The sequence below is a fragment of the Rattus norvegicus genome, chromosome 2 (assembly GCF_036323735.1).
Source record: "Rattus norvegicus strain BN/NHsdMcwi chromosome 2, GRCr8, whole genome shotgun sequence".
Taxonomy (NCBI): domain Eukaryota; kingdom Metazoa; phylum Chordata; class Mammalia; order Rodentia; family Muridae; genus Rattus; species Rattus norvegicus.
Genome location: NC_086020.1, coordinates 93,942,014 through 93,963,872, shown reverse-complemented (window position 1 = coordinate 93,963,872; position 21,859 = coordinate 93,942,014). Strand labels below are relative to the sequence as shown.

Here is a 21,859-nt window from a genome sequence, read left to right as displayed (position 1 = left end):
TGTGTGTGTTCATACACATGTATGTGCTCCATGGGACAACTGTGGAGGTCACAAGACAGCTTACAAGAGTCGGTTCTTTCTTTTCTTTTCTTTCTTTCTTTTTTTTTTTTTTTTCGGAGCTGTGGACCGAACCCAGGGCCTTGCGCTTGCTAGGCAAGCGCTCTACCACTGAGCTAAATCCCCAACCCCGAGTCGGTTCTTTCTTCTACCCCGTGGGTCCTGGGGAAAGAACTCAGGTTGTCAGGAGTGGTGGTGAGTATCTATACATCTCAGCCACCTCACTGGTTTCCAAGACACATTTTTTTCAAGAACGCTATTTTCATCCCCCTAGCTCCTCAAGCCCGTTTTTCCTTAGAGCTCCGTCAGTGTGATTGATTAAATAGTGTCTGCCTATACACCCCAGACTGCTGTCCACTCAGGGTGTGGCTTTACTTTCAAGGAAGAGTTTTCACTGAGCTGATATTGGATACCCAGCAAATTTATTTTCAGAGGAAAGGCTTGTGCTAAGGACACTCCCTCAGCAGAAAGCAAGATCGAAATATGAAGAACCATAGAGGAGGCATAAGACCTGTACTCAGAGTTCCCAGGGATGCCGCCAGATGCTCCTGCATTTACTGCTCCACCACCCACGGGGAGCACTGTTCACCTCCACTTTAAAGATCAGGAAGTTGGAGCCAAGCTGGGAAAGAACTTGGTCCATGTTCTCACCATAGAGAAAACTCTGCTCTGCTTGAACCACCAATGCTTACCCACTACTCTGTTCCCACCATAATGCTGACCCACCACTCTGTTCCCAACATAATGCTGACCCACCACTCTGTTCCCAACATAATGCTGACCCACCACTCTGTTCCCACCATAATGCTGACCCACTACTCTGTTCCCAACATAATGCTGACCCACCACTCTGTTCCCACCATAATGCTGACCCACCACTCTGTTCCCACCATAATGCTGAACCACCACTCTGTTCCCAACATAATGCTAACCCACCACTCTGTTCCCACCATAATGCTTCTGACAGTGCCAGGCTATTGCTCATTCTTTGTTATTTTGTAATTTGTAAATATTGTTAAACATTTCAGCATTAGAGACAGGCTGAGAACAGAGGAGCACACAAGGCCAATACATAACTTCTGGGTTAGGATGATGAATCATAACTGAATTTTTCTCGCAGAAAGACACAAATTTTTACATTCTCACTTGAGTCAGTGATATTACCGTAGGAACATGTGGCCAACGAGAGGCTGCACATGCTGGCACCTCTAGGGTGTCTTAGTGACAAACCAGAGTGTAACCAAAATAGATACATCGAAGCCATTTCGACAAAGGCAGATTGTTCTAGTGTACATTTCCCTGAAAGTTCAAGGATGAAGGAGAGTACATAGCTGAGGTACAGTACAACCGAGGAAACCCTATTTCCGTGTCTGCGGATGCGCGTGAATACCCTTCTAACAGTTTATAATGCGCTGGGGTTTCTTCAGTGACATGAAACTTTTCTCTGGTCATGTATTATGTCTGCAAACAGGGCAGGATGAGGGTAACACACAGACAAACTGCTTGTGCGTGAACAAAATAACCACCACGTTCCAGGAGACAATTCACTTTAAACGGGGCCTACCAGACTGCTATGCTGAGGTGATAGATTTCTAAAATACACACAAGAGAGCATTTAAACCACAGAGACCTCTGAGGTGACTTGTATTATGTTATATTAGTGTAGCTGCAGATCATGAAATACTTTTGGAAGCAGACAGAGGGTCCATCTCTTGTACACACCACAGTTTTGTTTCTTCATTCATGTACCTGATTGATCAATGCTGTTTATAAAGAGCAAACTCCTGTATGAGAGCTGGCTGTAGGGTTGTTCAGAGGCAGAGCAAGTCCTCATTACTTCGTGGCTGAACATCTCTCATATCTCCTCTAATATAGTGAAGTACATGGGGTACCAGCCTAGTAGGACAGCTCAGGGAGGGAGGACGAAAGGGAATCATTACAAGCTACTGAATAAAAGTTGGAGCATCTGGAGCGTGTGTCAAACGTTCCGGCTTACCCCTTTCAATTATAACATCACGAAAAGTCACTGAAAGAAATGCTCGCCAGTCCTTGCCCTGTACAAAAGTCTCTCGATGACAAGAGTGATTGTCTGGGACCACTTTCTGGGGAGCCAGGGTAAAAACCTCAGTCTCAGCCACAGACAGCTTCCTCCCCAGTGGCCTCTACTGCTACTTGACTGGAGGACTGAGGCTACAGCAGGGGTCTGGCAGAGGCATGAGACAAAAGAGTAGCAGCGGTGGCCCTCTACTAGGTCCCTGGAGGAGCATGGCATCAAGGATGTGCATGGGTGTGTGTGGTGTCAGGGTACGTGGTACCATCACACCTCTGACCTCTGGAGTGTGGATTACTCCTGTTTTAGAGATCTTATACTCTTTTTCTTTCTCCATCTCTTTCTGGATCTGCCCCCCAAATTCTGCCACCAACTCCTCCCCCAGATATTGCCTTGAATTTTCCCAGGCTCCTTTACAACTGAAACGTGCTTCCTGCTGCTCCCTGAGCACATGTATAGATGCGTGGTCTCCCCTGTAGGTGGAGATGCAATGCACCCTCCCTGTGAATGCACCCCCTTCACGTGTACAGTGTGATGCAATGCACCCTCCCTGTGAGAATGAATGCACTCTCTTCATGCGTATAGTGTGACTTTTGTGCTCTGTGCCCTCTTGGCAGGGTGGGGGTGCGGTCCTTGTGGAAAGGGCATGTTATAGTTCTAGAAAAGTCTCACTGAGAATAACTGATTTTGGAGGTCAGACGTTGTAGCACATGCCTTTAATCTCAGCACTTGGGAGGCCAGCCTGGTCTACAGAGTGAGTCCCATGACAGACAGGAATATAAAGATAATCCTGTCACAAACAAACAAACAAACAAACAAACAAACAAGCAAGCAAAACAAAGAAAAAATTCTTACCAAAACCAAAGAACAGCTAACTTTGGATTGCACTCATAAGTATTTTTTAATTAAAAATTAAAACAATATTTATTCTTCTCTCCTTCATCCTGACCAGTTTCCCCTCTCTCCTCTCCTCCCAGTCCCTTCCCTCCCCACCCACTCCTCCTTTTCCCTTCAGACAAGGGCAGATTTCCCATCCGATATCAACTAAACATGCATATGAAAGTTGCAGTAATATTTTGCATAAACCCTTACATCAAGGCTGGATGAGCTGACCCAGTAGGAGGAAAAGGGTCCCAAAAGCAGGCGAAAGAGTCAGAGACAGCCCCTGCCCCTACTGTTAGGAGCCCCACAAGAAGACCAGGCTACACAACCATAACATAAGTGCAGAGGTCCGAGGTCAGACCCATGCAGGCTCCCTGATTGTCAGCTGATGCTCTGTGAGCCCCATGAGCCCAGGTTAGTTGATTCTGTGGGTTTTCTTAGGTGTCCATGACCTCTCCAGCTCCGTCCTTACCCTCTTCCGCAGGATTGCTAGGGGCCCCACAGGCTGTCTGGCTGTAGGTCTCTGCATCTGTCTCCATCTGCTGCCGCCGAAGGCTCTCTGAGGAGGACCCTAGGCTCCTGTCTATGAGCACGGAAGAATATCTTCAGGGATCACGGCACTGACTTTATTTTTTGAGAGGCTGTGATGTTTGGTTCTATCCTAAGTTTCTGGGCTATCTAGCTTCTGGTTCCTGGCCCTCTGGAAGTGTCAGGGGTGGGCTCCCACTCGTGGCATGGATCTCAAGCTGGACCAGTCACTGGTTGGCCACTCCTACAATTTCTCTTGTGTTCCCTTTACTCTAGGGACAGGGCAGATTGTAAGTCCAACGTTTTGTGGCTGGGTTGGTGTCCCAACTCCTTCACTGGAAATCTTGGGTCACAGAGATGGCTGTTTCAGGCCCATTACTAGGAGTCGGTGACTCTTGTAGGTTCCTGGGTTTCTAGCTCAGCCCTGAGATTATTTGACAGGGCAAAGGCCAAGCTGAAGTGCAGAAGGTGGCAGTGTCACACAGCTGGAGAAGAGTGAACAATTGTGCAGAGTCTTTCCGCTCTACACTGTGCTTCATTATTGGAACACTGGCTGATACCAAGTTGTAGACAGCCATGAAATAAAAATACATTGCACTCCCAAAAAAGGGCAGTAGTGTTTCCTGCATCTCTCAAGCATGCCAACTCTGATGACTGTAGGCACACACCTCCTTGACTTAAGAAAGGTGGGTACTTTTTTATGTACCACGTGATAGTTCTTGAACTGGCTAAACAGACAAGGAGGGCCTTGAACTCCTGTTTCTACCACCCCTGCTTTCAGAGTTCTGGGATTACCAAGATAGCTTATTCTGTGCTGAAAACTTCACAATCTATTATCATCCCGGCGAACACACAGATTCTATGATTTCACTGATTAGTAAAGGATTTCCAGCATTAGCAAAACCATTGGCCTTTAATCTTTAAAGCAGGTGCCATTTTGAGCCACAAGGTGGCAGCACAGTTCCAGTTTCAGCCGCAGTGAACAGGCTTGAGCCGCTTGGAGAGACCTGCATAATTGTGGTTGGTCGTGTTTGGTGTTTAATTGTTTTCATCAGCTTGGATTATCAGCCACCCTAGTCAATTCCAACAGGACAGAAAGCAAACACCAGACAAGATGGGCGAAAGGAACAGAGCTATTTCCTACTCTAGTGAACACTGGAAGCAGGTAGGGCTCAGATCACAGACAGCCTTGTAATAACACTCGGATTAGATTATCTAGGGAGGCCAACACTTGCAGCTCCTTTGAAGCAGGTTCAGGGCAGTGATGACAGTTATTACTGTTTCACAGCTGTCCTGCGGACCTGTAATTAAGGATGATAGAAGCCATCTCAGCTTATGACCCATCTCCTGGGGGCAGAGTCACCAGCCCCATGGGAATGGCTCCTGATGGCCAGTACCAGGTATACGACCGTGTGGTGGAAGGGCACATCGTGGGTTACAAATGAACCAGGCAAGTTAACAGTCAGGAGGAGACACATTCTCCGGTGAGTCCCTGCCCTGCATAAAATGATGGGTGTGTGGGCCACAGGAGGAACCTCAGGACAGAACTCTCATGTCCTCTATCCTGACTTCACTTCTGTCACTGTGGTGAGATACCATGATGATGATGATGATGACCACCAACAGCACCAGCACCAGAAGCACAGCACCAGCACCAGTACCAGTACCAGCACTACCAGCACCAGCACCGCAGTACCAGGACCAGTGCCATTACCAGCACCAGCCCCAGCACCAGCGGTTGAGAAGCGCTGGGCAGGGTTTGATTGGCAGGGGAGTGACTTCTTTAACTGCTTTTCCTCATCTTGATTTGGTGTGGATGGGGCGGGGAGGAGGACATGAGGAGGGGTGGCTGGTTATTTCCAGCAGCCTGTGTGGTGCACGCTCATCGGAGCCCTGACATTCTTCATCTGGGTCAAGGTGACATAGCCTCTGATCAGAGGGTGGCAGGGACGAGGCTCTGCTTGCCTCTGGCCATGTGGAACATCTCTGTGAGCGTGCAGTTGGACTTGGGAATCCTTTCTTTTTGCCGCTTGCTTGCGTTCCTGACCTAGATGAGACGGTCTCTGAGGGCAGAGATGAAGTCACCTCTTTCCCTCTAAAACCTTAGCATCTTCATAACCTGAGAAATTATTTTGGTCAGGAGGTTTTCCTGCTGGCTGCCTCTGTGGGAAGACTAGAATGGAGACGCTCAAAGGCAGGTGTGTCTTTCATGGCTCGGGAGAGAAGCTGAAGAGGGCTGACTCACAGCCTCAGAAGCCCGGGATGTCCCGGGGCCAGACCCTCACTCTGGAACCAGCAAAGCAGATCATTCTGGGGACGGCCACATCTCCACCACCCGAGCAGACTCTCAGAGCCAGCGATCCCCATCACCACGCTTCCTGCCTTACCGCCTTTCTATCTCCTCTCACAGGTGACCATTTCCTGGCCCCCTACTTTGAGGAGGCCGGACATTACACTTTTCAAAGGAAAAAGGGTTCTTCACATTCATTCGCAGCCTCATCTATGGTCTCTTCTGACGCTGTCCTGTCCTCCAGTGTTCAGCTTCAAGGCCAGTCTTTGGAACAGTTTTCCTCTTCTTACAGTCCTCCCTCTCTCCAATTTCGTTAAGGCCCCTGTCTTATAAGGAATTTTCCTTATAAGGAACCCCAGAAGGCCTCGGGGTTTCTGAGAAGGCCTTGAGGAAGAAGCTGCTTTCCCCTAGATGCACAGAGCACATGAACTCACAAAGGATGACCAAAATGCAAATGCTTCAATCCTTCTTTAAAAGGGGAACAAGAATACCCTTGGCAGGGAAGAGAGAGGCAAAGATTAAAACAGAGGCAGAAGGAACACCCATTCAGAGCCTGCCCCACATGTGGCCCATACATATACAGCCACCAAACTAGATAAGATGGATGAAGCAAAGAAGTGCAGGCTGACAGGAGCCGGATGTAGATCTCTCCTGAGAGACACAGCCAGAATACAGCAAATACAGAGGCGAATGCCAGCAGCAAACCACTGAACTGAGAACGGGACCCCCGTTGAAGGAATTAGAGAAAGGACTGGAAGAGCTTGAAGGGGCTTGAGACCCCATATGAACAACAATGCCAAGCAACCAGAGCTTCCAGGGACTAAGCCACTACCTAAAGACTATACATGAACTGACCCTGGACTCTGACCTCATAGGAAGCAATGAATAGCCTAGTAAGAGCACCAGTGGAAGGGGAAGCCCTGGGTCCTGCTAAGACTGAACCCCCAGTGAACATAATTGTTGGGGGGAGGGCGGTAATGGGGGGAGGATGGGGAGGGGAACACCCATAAAGATGGGGGAGAGGAAGGGTTGGGATGTTGGTCCGGAAACCAGGAAAGGGAATAACAATCAAAATGTAAATAAGAAATACCCAATTTAATAAAGATGGAAAAAAAAAAAAGAAGCTCTTTTCTCAGCTTTCAGGCTGGCTTTCTATGAGAAGCAGGAGTGATAGAGGTTTGCTTGACAGGCCACTAGGACAGAGCAAGCTGATCCTCCATGTTCTCTGAACATCAGTCCTCTTCCTTTACCCAGGCTTTGCTAGACCCGAGGAGGAAGCTGTACACCAGCTGAGACTCCAGTCTTCAAATATCAGAACCCTAGGTGAGTCTAGACTGCATATCAGCCTCTTACCCTGTGATTAAAAACGGGTTTATATGTAATAATGTGTCCATGTGTGGTTTGTGTCATGGAGGCCCAGGGTGTCAGACGTCCTAGAATGGAGTTACAGGGAGTTGTGGGACACCTGACATGGGTGCTAGGTGAAGCACTGTGCACTCTTGGCCAATGAGCCATCTTTTCAGCCCATCCATATTAGGTTTTATTTAATCCCATGGGCCTTCGTGCCAATGGCTTCGTCAGAGACGGGCTCCCTACTCCACCAGCACCCGGCTACTCTCAGAGGCTGTGTACCCCAGGGCCCTCGTACCTCCAGGCGGGATGGCAGACAGTGAGGCGAGGGAGCTACGGCCGTCATCCCCCGGAGCTTCGATTCCCCATGGCGACTCGTTTGCCCAGCACTCATTCTCATGGCTTGTTAATCACGGGCTGTCATCCGAGGGAGCCAGAGCAGTTTGCAGGTTCACGCAGCAGCCAGGCTGTGATGGATGTGGCGTTCACATGCAGACCACTTCCTGAGCCCAGTGCTGTTCCTGTCACACTCAGCTGAGCATTGCTTCACGCCCCCTTTATTTGGCTTCTGAGGCTCACTGACTCAGCCTTTGTTTTCATAGTAGTACAGGACAACAAGAAGAAACTTCCGCTTCTTTATTTTGAAAAATGAACTCTCGTACATAAACGTCTCCCAGGCAAATCCCCCTCTTAGAGCCGCACACAGTATTTAAAAGCTCAGATTTGTGGCTAAGGAGATGGCTCAGTCAGGAAAGTGCCTGCTGCAGAAGCGTGAGGACCTGGGTTTGGATCCCTGGCATCGCTGTAAAGTTCTGGCCTTGATGTCTGTAATCTCAGAGCTGGGCGGTAACTGACATGAGACTCTGTGGGGCTCAGCGGCCCGCTGGTATAGCACAAATGGTAAGCTCCAACTACAGGGAGAGATTCTGCCTCAAAAGTAGGGTGGAGTGTAAGAAAACATCGGCCATTGACCTGGGGCCTCCGGAGCTACGTGTGCACAAGCACGCACACATGCATGCACCATACATGGTCTACACATGACATACCACATACCATGCCCGCTCCCGTGCATGCTGGTACCACGCACACACGCACGCACGCACGCATGGGGACAGGGCTACTTCTGAGTGCCCTCTTTGTTGCATCCCTGATAGAACTGTACATCTAAAAATACTCAACCCTCATAACTGGAGGAGCAAAACTTAAGAACAGAGAATGACTTAAGTACAGAACAGAGACAGCAGCAGACTCTGTCCGTAATACCTTCTCAGTGGGCCACAGCAATCCATCGTTACAGTGCAGACAGAGTGGACAGTGCAGGGACAGGATGCAGGAGATGATGTCCTCAGCTGCTGTCTGAGGAAGGATGGAGCCTGGTTCATGTAGCCCAGTGTCTGAAACAATGGTCCCGCACATTACCTCCTGGGAGTGTGTGGAAAACGCACTCTTCTGGCCTGGCTCGCTTGTATAGGCCTGTAATCTTAGCTGCTCAGTGATGACCTGGAGGGTCTAGTTCAGCTGTGGTGGAGAGGCCAAAGGCTCTGCACTTCTAGGTACTAGAAATCTCAAGGGTAAACCATGACCTTCACCTCAACTCATGCCAGTCAGATACTTGAGTCTCGTCAGTAGAACCTTTGTCATCTGTAGAAGTTGGGCCCAGTTCTTCCTCCCATTCCCATGCACCCAGAAATAAGACTCATACTCAAAATATATTTACAGATACCTTGGCCATATGGCTAGAGTCTTTTCTGACTAGATATAACTTAAAATATCTCATTTATTTTAGTCTACATTCTGCCAATTGGCTGGTTACCTGCACTCAGGCACCATACAACCATCTTGTCACTTCTTTCCAGGGCAATCTCCCATGCCTGGCTCTATCCCAGAATTCTTTCTACCTCCCAGATGTCCCACCTTCTACCCTTTCCTATAGGGCACGGGTTTTTAAATTGACAGGTGCTGCTCCATACAGTACACAAGATACAGAGCTGGAAGATACGCGGCCAGTTCCCTGGTGCTGAAACCTGGCCATCACCTTCCTTGAGCATGCGACCATAAGTCTAAAAGCCTTCATTCTCACCACAGCACTTAACCACAGGCAGTTCTGTCCGTCCGTCCAACGGTTGAGAAGAGAGCGGAGTACAAACACTGTGCCGTGTGAGCCTCTACTCTATGCATCTCCACTAAGTTGCCTCGCGGCCTGAATCTGAACCTCCCAGGCCTCCCTCAGTTTCCCCCTTTGAGAAATGTGGTCATTTATAGTCCTTCCCAGCGTCTAGCTTCTACTGTTTTATGAATATGGCTGTGGTTCTCAGAGTCAGAACCAACAGTTCAGAACTGTGTACATAGGCCCTAATGCTGTGCTGCTGGTCCTTAAGGACTGTTTGAGTGTTCCAGAAAGCATGGCCTAAGATTCATGGGAAGTGTTAGTGATCCCAACCAGTTAAACAGATGCCACGAGGAACAAAGAAAGCACAGGTAGTCTTTGTAGCCAGCATGTAGAACCAGGAATCTATCCCACACTCCTTCCAGAACATCAGCCATAAGTAACCTATGGCGTACGCTGAAGCTGACTTCGAGTCCTCATTACTTCACGGGCATTATGTTTCGTGTTTCATTACAAGGCACATGCTTGTAATTCTAGTCTAGTAGGCTGAGGCAGAAAAATGGACAATTATGGTCCAGAAGGGCTATATAGTGAATGAAGATGTGTCCCTCCAGAAATCATGAAACAAAGAAACAGAAAGCAGCATGTGCTTAGCACGTGCACACATTTCTGAGATACCCACAGCCTTTAACAAAAATGCCAGAACAGGGCAAAGCCCCAGGCATTCACTGTTCCTGTACGGCTAGGGCAGAGGCTGTGGGATGGGGCTGGGGGCTCTTTAAAGGCACATGCTTGTTGCCTGGAAAACCCTACAGTTGGGAGGGATCCTCTCAGTGTGCGCTAAGCCTGCCATGTTCTGAGAGACCGGCCGCGTTGGTCAAGAAGTAGCTTCTTGGCTTGTTCCTACTGGCTTCTTGACTCATACCTCTGGACACTTCTAACTCTTTCACACTCTCATTCCCTAACTACCAACTGTAAGCAGGACACATCCAATCTTGAGATGAGAAATAGGTCAACTTTGTAAGAGGAAACTTTCTCAATCAGAGATATATTTTTGGCCACAAGAAAAAAAAAACTTAGCATTATATTTCAAGCATGCAAAATGAGAGCGAAAGGCTGTGAGGTCCTCCCCTTCACTGTGCTACATCTGAGACAGGAGCTTGGCTCTGTAGCATGGCTACAGAGGCTCCTCAGGATTCACGCAGCTGCACTGCCTTGGACTGCTGTTGTCTCAAGCTGAGAACTGTCCTCAATGTGTCGAGTGAATTCCAAAGGCAGTCTTTGCATGTTCGCAGGGTGGAAAGGCCCACCGCCCACGTGTGTGCAACCTCCCAGCAGGGTCAGCTGCCCTCTGAGGATGGGCCAGCTTCCAAGGACAGGAGGTGCCAGCACAGAAGGGAAAAAAGTGCTTGCTATATATTTAAGACCAGAGATTAAACATGCATTAATGGCTTACATGGGTGGCATGAGTTCTGGCAATCTCAGGGAAGCATATGTGACTGGTTGCCAACCATGTCACCTAGGGAAGAAAGTGGAGGGGGGAGGGTGGGAGGGCTGTCTCTAAGGCTGCAGCATGGGGACATCCTGTGATTGAGAAAGGCGAGACATTGAGAGTGGACTTGGTGGGAGAGGGGAATGTGTGTGTGTGTGTGTGTGTGTGTGTGTGTGTGTGTGTGTGTGTGTGTCTGTGTGTATTCACTGTGCAGATGCATGTGTGTAAATGCGTGGAGGTCCACTGTAGACATCAGATGTCTTGGCTGCTTTCTGCCTTATCTTTTGAAACAGTCTTGCACTGAAGCCAGAGCTAACTGACTTGGCTGGCCAGCTGAGAGCTCCAGGGAGAGCCATGGGATTGCAGACACACTCTGTCACACCTGGCTGTTTACGTGGGTGCTGGACATCTGAACTCAGCACTTCACTGAACTAGGGACTTCCCATGGCTGACCTAGAACAGTGCACATATGCACATAGCTATGTGTCTACATACTGTAGTGTTTTGATCTCTCTCTTCTTTTGCTGGCTGTGGAATACAGGCATAGAGCAAGGGTAATGGCTGTGTGGTGGACCTGACATTCAGATTTACATCCTTGTGTTAAATTGACATGACTGCTTCCATTCCATAGAGTTAGGAAGGAGGTTGTGGGGGGGAAGCACAGGGAAGCAATGTCACATACACACAGCCTCAGGTTCTGAATGGACGCCACTGGGTATTTGTTGATGTCCCCAATGGGGCCCCCAAGAGCTGGCAGTCACTCCTCAAACTTTCAGAAGTTCACAATTACTTAGCATTGTCACAGCATTAGGCAGAGAGCTCACTGTATAGCAACAGTTCTTAACCTTTAGGTCGTGACCCCTTTTGGGGTGCACAACCTTTCCCAGGGGTTGCTTAAGACTATTGGAAAACCTTCAAGAACTATATTGAATAAGTAGGGAGAGAGTGGGCAGCCTTGTCTAGTCCCGGATTTTAGTGGGATTGCTTCAAGTTTCTCTCCATTTAGTTTAATGTTAGCAACTGGTTTGCTGTATATGGCTTTTACTATGTTTAGGTATGGGCCTTGAATTCCTATTCTTTCCAGGACTTTTATCATGAAGGGGTGTTGAATTTTGTCAAATGCTTTCTCAGCATCTAATGAAATGATCATGTGGTTCTGTTCTTTCAGTTTGTTTATATAATGGATCATGTTGATGGTTTTCCGTATATTAAACCATCCCTGCATGCCTGGGATGAAGCCTACTTGATCATGGTGGATGATTGTTTTGATGTGCTCTTGAATTCGGTTTGCCAGAATTTTATTGAGTATTTTTGCGTCGATATTCATAAGGGAAATTGGTCTGAAGTTCTCTTTCTTTGTTGTGTCTTTGTGTGGTTTAGGTATAAGAGTAATTGTGGCTTCGTAGAAGGAATTCGGTAGTGCTCCATCTGTTTCAATTTTGTGGAATAGTTTGGATAATATTGGTATGAGGTCTTCTATGAAGGTTTGATAGAATTCTGCACTAAACCCGTCTGGACCTGGGCTCTTTTTGGTTGGGAGACCTTTAATGACTGCTTCTATTTCCTTAGGAGTTATGGGGTTGTTTAACTGGTTTATCTGTTCCTGATTTAACTTCGATACCTGGTATCTGTCTAGGAAATTGTCCATTTCCTGAAGATTTTCAAGTTTTGTTGAATATAGGTTTTTATAGTAAGATCTGATGATTTTTTGAATTTCCTCTGAATCTGTAGTTATGTCTCCCTTTTCATTTCTGATTTTGTTAATTTGGACGCACTCTCTGTGTCCTCTCATTAGTCTGGCTAAGGGTTTATCTATCTTGTTGATTTTCTCAAAGAACCAACTTTTGGTTCTGTTGATTCTTTCTATGGCTAAACAAAGAATTCACAGCTGAGGAATGCCGAATGGCTGAGAAACATCTAAAGAAATGTTCAACATCTTTAGTCATAAGGGAAATGCAAATCAAAACAACCCTGAGATTTCACCTCACACCAGTGAGAATGGCTAAGATCAAAAACTCAGGTGACAGCAGATGCTGGCGAGGATGTGGAGAAAGAGGAACACTCCTCCATTGTTGGTGGGATTGCAGACTGGTACAACCATTCTGGAAATCAGTCTGGAGGTTCCTCAGAAAATTGGACATTGAACTGCCTGAGGATCCAGCTATACCTCTCTTGGGCATATACCCAAAAGATTCCTCAACATACAAAAGAGACACGTGCTCCACTATGTTCATCGCAGCCTTATTTATAATAGCCAGAAACTGGAAAGAACCCAGATGCCCTTCAAAGAGGAATGGATTCAGAAAACGTGGTACATCTACACAATGGAATATTACTCAGCTATCAAAAACAACGAGTTTATGAAATTCATAGGCAAATGGTTGGAACTGGAAAATATCATCCTGAGTGAGCTAACCCAATCACAGAAAGACATACATGGTATGCACTCATTGATAAGTGGCTATTAGCCCAAATGCTTGAATTACCCTAGATCCCTAGAACAAATGAAACTCAAGACGGATGATCAAAATGTGAATGCTTCACTCCTTCTTTAAATGAGGAAAAAGAATACCCTTGGCAGGGAAGGGAGAGGCAAAGATTAAAACAGAGACTGAAGGAACACCCATTCAGAGCCTGCCCCACATATGACCCATACATATACAGCCACCCAATTAGAGAAGATGGACGAAGCAAAGAAGTGCAGGCCTACAGGAACCGGATGTAGATCGCTCCTGAGAGACACAGCCAGAATACAGCAAATACAGAGGCGAATGCCAGCAGCAAACCACTGAACTGAGAATAGGCCCCCGTTGAAGGAATCAGAGAAAGAACTGGAAGAGCTTGAAGGGGCTCGAGACCCCAAAAGTACAACAATGTCAAGCAACCAGAGCTTCCAGGGACTAAGCCACTACCTAAAGACTATACATGGACTGACCCTGGACTCTGTCCCCATAGGTAGCAATGAATATCCTAGTAAGAGCACCAGTGGAAGGGGAAGCCCTGGGTCCTGCTAAGACTGAACCCCCAGTGAACTAGACTATGGGGGGAGGGCGGCAATGGGGGGAGGGTTGGGAGGGGAACACCCATAAGGAAAGGGAGGGGGGAGGGGGATGTTTGCCCGGAAACCGGGAAAGGGAATAACACTTGAAATGTATATAAGAAATACTCAAGTTAATAAAAAAAAAATTAAAAAAAAAAGACTATTGGAAAACCGATATTTACATTAGGATTCATAACAGTAGAAAATTAGTCATGAGGTAGCAATGGAAATAATTTTATGGTTGCGAGTCACTGCAGCATGAGGCAACATAAGGAACTGTATTATAGGGTCGCAACGTTAGGAAGGTTGAGGAGCATTGCCGTCAAGGGTGAGAAGGGGTGTATGGGGCAGGGTTTCTACATGTAGTATTCTGTTCTTGGTTATCCTGAAAAAGGAAAAGTCTAACCCACTGTGTGTCCCATGGGCAGATAGCAGGAAGCTCTCTAGGGAGCCCACTGGAGAATCTGCAGGCCAACTGTGCTTCTCATAAAGCCACATAACTAATGTGATTATAATTCCTAATGGACTGAAACAAATCCAATTGTGAACATCTTCATAGCTAATGAAAACCATGTCTTTTTCCCAAGAATTTCCATTTCCTGTCAACGAAGAATAAAATGGAGGCGGTGTGTTAAGACTGTGCTTACGGAAAGTCTTAAGACTGTTACACAGACATTTTTATGGTTGGATGTCACAGTTGTTCCTAAATGCGGGATTGAGTTTGAAATGTCTGTGTCACAGTGTTAGGGCTGGTTTGCAAAGGGACTTAGAAAGGACGCACTGACCTGAATAGCTAAGGAGAGTTCTTTCCCTTCAGTGAGTTTCAAGCACTTTGAACCCATATAGTCAGTCTGGTCACTACCCACAATGCTCATGGTGGTTGGAAAGGGAAAAGCAGAAACATTCTCTAGTCCTGTACAGTGAGAGGTGATATGAAGGGCAGCCCTGACACCCCTGGTCCTCATCGCTCTTTTTCTGGCTGGGGATGTTATTGTATCCCACTGAGAAGCCGGGCGCGACAGATGGCCAAGTGGAAATCTCATCCTGGGAAAGGCATATTCTAAGATGCGCTAAGTAAGCTGAGAAGAACGGAGACGGCCACATCTTCCCACAGTGTCTACGGGAGTTCTATTAACTTCACAATAAGGTAATGGATACTGTTGGAACGTAGGCTATTATTACGACCTTTAAGTCAGAGGTAGACACGGTGGCTCGGACTGAGAGAACTTGCTGCTCTTTGCAGGTTTGGCCTCCAGCACCCACGTGTGGTGGCTCACGCCCACCTGTTACTCCAGCTCCAGGCCATCAGATACTTTTGGCTTTTGAGAGAACCCAGACTCACACCTGTGCACTCATGTGCACACGCATAATTAAACAAATGAAAGAAGAAATTAAGTCAGCTGTGGTGGTACATGCCTTTAATCCCAGCACCGAGGAAGCACAGGCTGGCAGGTCTGTGTGAGTTTGAGGCCAAGTTATTCTCCATAGCGAATTCCACAACAGTCAGAGCTACCTAGTGAGATGTTGTTTCAAAGCAACAACAACAAAATCCAAAGATCTCCCAAGTCCCTGATCCCCAAATTAAAAAACAAAGCAAAACAAACAAACAAAAAACAAAACCAACCAACAAGAGACAAACAAACAAAACCACATCAAAATTTGATGAAATTTTGCTTGCATAATTAAGATTCACCCTTTTCTACCATTGAGGCTTTGCATGGTTCTGGCTTCAAGGTAAGGGGTACACCTTCTAGAGGTAAGACACGACACTGCTTAGCCATGCTGGTGGCACTGGGAAATACAGGAGGGCTCTCACCTCTGTCTCGTGGGTCTTTTACAAGAAAACTCCCAGCCAAGTATATTTATGAAGTGGCTAAGACATGTTTTCAGGAACAAATGAAAACATACCTAGTAGCCAAGTATGGTACTCCCCAAGTGTGGTGCTCCCCAAGTGTGGTGCTCCCCAAGAGTGGTGCTCCCCAAGTGTAGTGCTCCAACCCCCTGCTCCCATGAGGCTGAGGCCTTGGGAGTAATACTTGACTCCAAGATTTGATAACCAGTTTGAACAACACAGTGAGACTCCTCTCAAAAACAAACCTTACTCCAAAAGCAAAGCTCTCACCTGTGAAAGCAAGGTATTATTGATACTTAAGTGATTCCTACTAGGAAAGGAAGTTCTTATTTATCGTTATGACCTAATGGGTTAAATAGGTTAAACCTAAGACACTGTATCCTGCTCGTTTGTAAAATATCTTTACAAAATATTTTATGATCATCATACGGCAAGCACATTATCGTAAACAAGACCGATTCAGGCTTTTCCACATTCCATTTCTGAGGCCTCGCTCCTAACTCTTTAAACTCTGCTCATTTCGCTTCCTGGTGAGTTGGCAGACTAGACTCTATCAGGAGCCAGCAGACTCCAGAGCTACTCCACAGTGCGCTCTGCTTCCTCTTGCTGAGAGAGAACGTGGGTAAAAATAATGCAAGACGTGCTATTGTTCTGAGCCTCTGATTCTGTAGCTGGGATTCATCTAGGGTGCTGAGGTATCTGCTCTCAGCATGGGTCCCAAATGATTAATACTTCCTCAAAGACGGTGAGGGGCAGGATGAATGATCAGATTCTAATACTCACCTTCTTAACAGCGCATGCCACCTGACACCCTGGTTTACCACCACTTGGGGTGGCTTTCAGAGTAGCTGAAGGACACCATCCTGCCGCTGTTCAGCAGGACGCCATCAGTCCTTCAGTACTGTGTCTAGGACACTCCTATTGTCATGAGCCAGATGCTCTATGAGGTGGCAGCCGAATCTAGGAATTTATGACATGAGTATTTCATGCCATGAAAGGTGGCTTTGTGTAGCATATTTAAAGAGGAAGCTGAGATGGTTTGTTCATCTGTACCTTTGGTAAAACTACTAATGAGTGGCACTGTGCTATTTGTCAGGTCCGGAAAGCTTTCCGGCCCGTGTAGTAAATGCTTAGTGAGCTTAGAGCTGGAAGAAGGTTTTCCAGCTCGTGAGTTGCTTGCCTCTCGTTATTAAAACTAAACACTACATATGAAACCATATTGCTTTTATTCCCTCTTTTCTTTTCCACTCACATGGCTGGCTCTAAGCTCAAAGTGTATAATTATCTTCAATTATAGCAATTATCTTAGTCTGGCTCTTTCTTCCCTCTCTTTGCAGCAACTCCAAGTACAAGTTTTTTTATTTCACACCGCTTGAAGAAACTTTTATGTGTCTTTATCATAACCTCACTTTTCTGAGTCAAATTGTAATCTCCAGGCAGTGCAAATGAAGCTCAGGCTTTTGTGTGTGGTAGCGAGGACTGAGGCTGGAGACTGCTCTGTGGTCTCGGCAAACCTTGAGCTGTGATCCTCCTGCCTCAGCCGCCCATGCAGCTAGAATCACAGTTTGATTCATCAGATTTAGTGGAAGCTTTGCAAAATACTCCCTTCTGGACTAGTATTTGAGTGCAGGGCCACAGGCACAGAGGAAGTACCCTGTCACTGAGCTGTGCCCTAGCCTTCCTTATTGCCTTTGAGACATGACCTCATTAAACTGTCATTGTGACCATTGGCTTGAACTCATTCTAGCTTTGAACTTTTGATCCTCCTGTTTGGCTTCTGAAGTAGGTGGGATTACAGGCCTGCATCACTAGGTTTGGCTATAATTAAAAAAAAATTGCAACACACACACACATACATATACCGCACACTTACACCACACACACCACACATATACATACCACACACATACACACCACACACACCACACATACACATACATACCACACATATACATGCCACACACACCACACACACACCACACACATACACACCACCACACACACACCACACACACACACCACACACACACACCACACACACACCACATACATACACACCACACACATACACACCACACACACACATACACACCATACACACCACACACACACATACACACCATACACACCACACACACACCACACACACACCCCCCCACACATACACACCACACACACACTACACACACACACACTACACACACACACCCCACACACCACACACATACACACCACACACACACATACACACCATACACAACACACACACACCACACACATACACAACACACACCACACACACATACTACACACACATATACACACCACACACATACACACCACACACACACATACACACCATACACACCACACACACACCACACACATACACAACACACACACCACACACATACACAACACACACACACCACACACATACACAACACACACCACACACACACACTACACACACACACACACTACACACACATATACACACCACACACATACACACCACACACACACATACACACCATACACACCACACACACACCACACACACACCCCCCACACATACACACCACACACACACTACACACACACTACACACACACACCCCACACACCACACACATACACACCACACACACACATACACACCATACACACCACACACACACCACACACATACACAACACACACACACCACACACATACACAACACACACCACACACACACACTACACACACACACACTACACACACATATACACACCACACACATACACACCACACACACACATACACACCATACACACCACACACACACCACACACATACACAACACACACACAACACACACATACACAACACACACACACCACACACATACACAACACACACCACACACACACACTACACACACACACACACTACACACACATATACACACCACACACATACACACCACACACACACATACACACCATACACACCACACACACACCACACACACACCCCCCACACATACACACCACACACACACTACACACACACTACACACACACACCCCACACACCACACACATACACACCACACACACACATACACACCATACACACCACACACACACCACACACATACACAACACACACACACCACACACATACACACCACACACCACACACACACACTACACACACACACACATACACACCACACACACACATACACACCATACACACCACACACACCACACACACACACACACACACACACACATACATATTTAAAGAGGAAGCTGAGATGGTTTGTTTATCTGCACTTTTGGTAAAACTATTAATGAGTGGCACTGTGCTATTTGTCAGGTCCAGAAAGCTTTCCGGCCCGTGTAGTAAATGCTTAGTGATCTTAGAGCTGGAAGAAGGTTTTCCAGCTCGTGAGTTGCTTGCTCAACACATATAGTCAAATATATGTATAACATATATTGCTTTGTATATTTAAATTTTTTCAATGTGTGGGTTAAATAAGTCTTAGCTGAGCATAGGATTTGAAAACAACAGAGAACAAAAGGAAGAGGGGGAAGGAAGGAGGAGTGGGAAAGTCCCACCACGTTAACCCTTGGGAACAGAAGCTGTGTGCTCTGGGGAAGTAACCAACTGTGCGTCTGACATGCAAGTGCTAAGGTGACTGAGAACTAACCAGTTTTAGCCGGAGTGGTGATCCCAACACTCCGGAGGCAGAGGCAGGAGAATCTCTGCAGGTTTGTATCCTGAGCTACGCAGGGAGCTTAAATGTCAGCCGTCCCCTTGAGCCAATGGGGTGTCACTCAGTAAGACCCACGAAATAGACTTGAGTAGAAAGACACCTGAGACTTCTGATCTGTCACATGCTGGTCCCTCCATATAGATGGAACACATGTTAGTTCCATCATCGAGTGTCTGACTCAATGCCTAGGTCCAATGGTGCTGCAAAGCGCTATAATCCAAATTCAGAATCTGGAACACTGATTCTGCTGAAGGCATTCAGCTTTCACAGCGCCATCACGTTGGATGGCCCTTAGTTGAGCCCACACTAAGCAGAGAATGTTCATAGGCTTAACGTCTAGTGCCAAATACTCTGTGTCAAGCCTGGCCCAGAGAGTGGTGTCCACGGTCATGGCACAAGACTTAGGATCTCAATACAGGGATTTGAGCCATTTTCCCCCACATTTATTTTAATTATGTGTATGGGTGTTTTTTGTTTGCATGCACATGTACCGTATGTGTGCCTGGTGCTGGCTGGGGCCAGAAGCGGGTGACAGACCCCTTGGAACTGGAGTTCCAGATGTGAGCCTACATGTAGGTGCTGGGAATCAAACCTGCGTCCTCTGGAAGACTATCCAGGGCTCTTAATCCTGACCCAGCTCTCCAGTCCTCTTGAGCCAAGATTTATTGCTACCATTTCTACATATTTTTTATTTCTTCTGAAATCCTAACCTCAAAGCTACTCATAATGTGCTAGATAAACTCTAAAGTATTTTGTAAGATAAACCAGAGCTCCCAGGGACTAAACCGCCATCCAAAGACTATACATGGAGGGACGCATGGCTCCAGCTGCATATGTAGCAGAGGATGGGCCTTGTTGGGCACCAATGGGAGGAAAAGTCCTTGGAACTGCCAAGGCTGGACTCCCCCAGTGCAGGGGACTGTCAGGGTAGGGAGGAGGGAAGGGGTGGGTGGATGGGTGGGGGAACACCCTCATAGAAGGGGGAGGGAGGATAGGGGATTTATGGATGGGAAGCCAGGAAAGAGGATAACATTTGAAATGTAAGTTAAAAAAATCCAATAAAATGTTAAAATTTTTTTCAGTGAGAAAATATATTAAATCTTATGGCTTTTTATGAAGCTCAATGCTGCTGTTTTTAGGCTGTATCGAAGCTGACTAAAACATTATTTATTTACTTGCCAAATGATCTAAGGTCCTTAGAGGTAAAGAGTGTGCTAGAGATCAATACATTATCTTGATAATAAATAAGTTTTCTTTATGCTTCAGGCCATCTTAGCTATTATATTGATCACCATTGCTGGACACCGCACATTGTTCAGCTCAGTGTGATAAACCCCACTGAGAACCCACAGCTGGACAGGTGGGGCTGGCCGTCTGTCCCCAGCTGGCTCTTTCTGTTTGTCCATCCATACCCTCTCCATGGACCTCTCTTTCTAGATTTTGACCATATTGGGCATGCCGTAACCTTTGGGTTTTCATACTGTTTTCTGGATTTATCACCCTTCAAGGTATTGTATAACCGGTTCCTCTTTTTTTTTTTTTTTTTTCTATCCTTCTTAAACACCTTTCTCAGAGAGGCTTTTCCTGACCAGCCTGCTGACTGTGCAATTCAGCTGTACTCACCGTTAATGTTCTGTTATCTCCATCTGAAAGCATTGTGTGTGTGTGTGTGTGTTAATTATGTGTGTGTATATATATGTGTATATATATGCCCTTGTTTACTACTGCATATGTGTTCTAGAAAATATAACCTCCTTGCTTGCCTCTGAAGCTCCAGTTCTAGCACCAGCAATGGTAAGGACTGACAGAGTGAGTGAACGCCTGCCTATCTCTGCAGCTTCACCGAGAGCAGTCCCGAATTCTTTAGCCAGAATCTACTGATGCTGATAATAAATGAGGGTGCTCAGTTGCTATTTTAACTTTACTTCTCCATGTTGGGATTTTAATTAGCTCCACTGTGCCAGATCCTTCTGCAGAGAAGCCAATTTGCATCCTATGCCCCCTGACCTCTAGCTGGCTCTAGCTTCTGCCAGGATGAGTTCTTCCATTAAGTGTAACTTGCTATCTTGGCCATTTCTTTTAATTCCCAACAGAAAGCAGAGATCAAACTGCACTTCCCACGTTCTGTTGATATTTTTCTAAGTATTTTATTAGTACAGCATGTATACTTGGCTAAGGGCCTTCAGTATGGTGTGGTAAAGTTCTCATGTGTCTTGTTCATTGCTATGCATGACTGGTTTTTGATGGGAATTTCAGGACAAAAATTACCTATTAAATGTTAGAAGACTCATTACAGCCAAGGGTTTTTTGTCTGCAATTGTACCCTCATTACCAATGTAGTACTGAGGTACCAGCTAGGGAGGCAGCTAGGGAGCCAGCCACAGAGTCAGCCACAGAGCCAGCCACAGAGCCAGCTAGAATCAGCCACAGAGCCAGCTACAGAG

General features: G+C 46.6%; 1 protein-coding gene across 2 annotated transcripts in view; it reads right to left on the bottom strand.

The window, feature by feature from the left end:
• Pag1 (phosphoprotein membrane anchor with glycosphingolipid microdomains 1) overlaps positions 1–21,859 on the bottom strand; it is a 141,568-nt gene that overhangs the window by 20,442 nt on the left and 99,267 nt on the right. The gene's annotated exons all lie outside the window — the stretch shown is intronic.